This window comes from Crocodylus porosus, unplaced genomic scaffold, assembly GCF_001723895.1.
Source record: "Crocodylus porosus isolate Cpor-Errol unplaced genomic scaffold, CroPor_comp1, whole genome shotgun sequence".
NCBI classification, from domain to species: Eukaryota; Metazoa; Chordata; order Crocodylia; family Crocodylidae; genus Crocodylus; species Crocodylus porosus.
The window spans coordinates 44,856,047-44,858,453 of record NW_017728948.1 but is presented as its reverse complement, the minus strand read 5'-3'; the positions used below and the strand labels follow the sequence as shown (position 1 = coordinate 44,858,453).

Below are 2,407 nucleotides of genomic sequence, written 5' to 3'. Positions count from 1 at the left end.
TCAGTGCAGAGGCAGAAAAGGATCTTGGAGTCGTCACTGATGCCAAGATGAACGTGGGCTGGCAGTGTGGGGATGCAGTCAGGAAGGCCAACCATACCTTGTCAAGCATCCACAGATGCATCTCAAGGAGGTCTAAGGAGGTGGTCCTCCACCTCTGTGTGACACTGGTCAGGCCGCAGCTGGAGTACTGCGCCCAGTTCTGGGCGCCACACTTCAGAAGGGATGTGGACAAGGGTCCAGAGGAGGGCCACTTGCATGATCAGGGGGCAGCAGTGCAAGCCCTACAAGGGAGAGGCTACAGGATCTGCACCTGTTCAGCCTCCGCAAGAGAAGGCCGAGGGGGGATCTAGTGGCCTGTTACAAACTAGTCAGAGGGGACCAGCAGGTGTTGGGGGTCCCTGTTCTGCCAAGCACTACCAGGAGTGACTAGAAATAACAGTCACAAGCTGGCAGAGAGTAGATTCAGACTAGACACTGGGAGGCGCTACTTCACTGTCAGGGCAGCTAGGATCTGGAACCAACTTCCAAGCGAAGTGTTGCTGGCTCCTACCCTGGGGGTCTTTAAGACAAGGCTAGACGAACACCTTGCTGGGGTCGTTTGACACCAGTACTTTTTCTTGCCAAGGCAGGGGGGTCGGACTTGATGATCTGCTCAGGTCCCTTCTGACCCTACCAACTATGAAACTAAGTGTGTACTCTGGATAAAAATATAGCCTTTTCAGTCCAGATGCTATAAACATAAATGGAGCATACTGAAATAAGGTGCAGAGGGACAATCACTTGATAGTGAATTGACTTTTTTTGGTTTGCTGGCAATTTCAGAAACTTAAAACATACATGTTCTGGGTCAACCCAAATAGCCATTTTCCAGAATTCCCATGAATTAAAAAAAACAACCCAACTTCCTCCAAGTAAGTGGCCTCACCATCAAGATACAGAGTTTCTTTCTGGCCCCATTTATATTTAATATATTTACTCAAATATAAGACTAGGGTTTTTTCCTCATTCAGGCTTTCATCTTAAAATGGAATATGGGCCAGGCAAGCAGCTGCAGTGGGTCTGGATGGGACCAGGATAGCTCCTGTGGCAGGTAGGGTGTGCATAAGAGAGCATGGGATGGGGGCATGTGATGTCAGGGGAGAAAGAAAGAAAATGGTGGTGGGAGGATTATGAGGGAAGGGATACACAGAGTGGGAGGAGGGGGCATAAAGAAAGGGACATGTAGAGCAGAGGGAAATGGTGTGTGGGAAGGGAGTGCAGTGCTAGGAGAAGCTTGGGGGAAAGTATTTGTGATGTAGTGGGGGAACATGGGTAAGGAGTGCAGAGGGAAACATGGGGGAAGGAATGCATGGAGTAGGGGAAAATGGCATGGGAAAAAGGGTGTATGATATGGCATGTAGGCCTGAAAAGCTGCCTTGGCATAACTGATGCCTTTTTTTTTTTCCTTTGAACCGACACCATAAGCTTTCAGCAAAAGTATACACAGAGGCAACTAAGCACAGGTCACATAAACAACTCCTGTAGGCAAAACAAAATATAGATATAGCTGTAGAATGTAAGAAAAGATAGAATAGAGAAGCAAAACAAACCCAAAGATAGCTCAGTAGGTAAGAAGCAAAAGAAAGATTGAGGGTAAAAGTTTGATGGGGAAAAAACTGCGGTGAAAGGTAATCAGTAAAGATCTATGGCATGACCATATATGAAATTTACAGAAAAGGGCTGTAAAAGGGTATAAAAGCCTAAGGAAACAAACAAGTATGGAGAGCTGTCACCAAGACAGAGTCAAAACTGCAACCCCCAGTGCCACGACAATAAGTAGAGCCATTGTTCACCCTTTGGAAGAACTGTGTGAGAATACATCTACAGACTGTTTGCAGTTTTGCTCAAGTAGTGGCATTGTTTATGTGTTCAATAAATTTGGATTTGAGACTAGAATGGGATCACCAATCATTTCATTATGTTCACACCACCCCTTAACCAAAATTAAATGTAATGGCAGGGTGAGAGGAAGGGAGACATAGGGAAGGGGTGTGTGGTGTGGGGGGAGCATGTAGGAACGGGTGGCAGGGGGCACTGTCAAAAGGATGCATGGAGTGATGGGAGTGCAGGGAAGGGGTGCAGGGAGGGTATACAGTGCAGGACAGAGTGCATGGAAAAGGGTGCTTGGTGCTGGAGGGAGCATGGGAAGAGCTCATGGTGCATTAGGGGAGCATGGGGAAAGAACACATGGAGCAAGGGGTGGGCAGGGAGAGCTCAGCTGCACGGGGAGGTAGTGGAGACGCTGGGAATGGGGGCTATGGGAAATTTTGGGGTGGCTATAGCCCAAGCTCCTCCCAGCGCTGCCACTGCTCAGGGCACTCACCAAGGGAAAGGCAGCAGAGCAAAGCCCCCCATGCCCCTTTCCCCC

At 48.6% G+C, this 2,407-nt stretch overlaps 1 protein-coding gene and 1 long non-coding RNA gene across 4 annotated transcripts in view; one reads left to right on the top strand and one right to left on the bottom strand.

Moving 5' to 3' along the window:
- The window catches only part of WDR19 (WD repeat domain 19), a 96,486-nt gene that overhangs the window by 89,525 nt on the left and 4,554 nt on the right, over positions 1 to 2,407 (bottom strand). The gene's annotated exons all lie outside the window — the stretch shown is intronic.
- The window catches only part of LOC109322074, an 11,071-nt gene that overhangs the window by 7,913 nt on the left and 751 nt on the right, over positions 1 to 2,407 (top strand). The gene's annotated exons all lie outside the window — the stretch shown is intronic.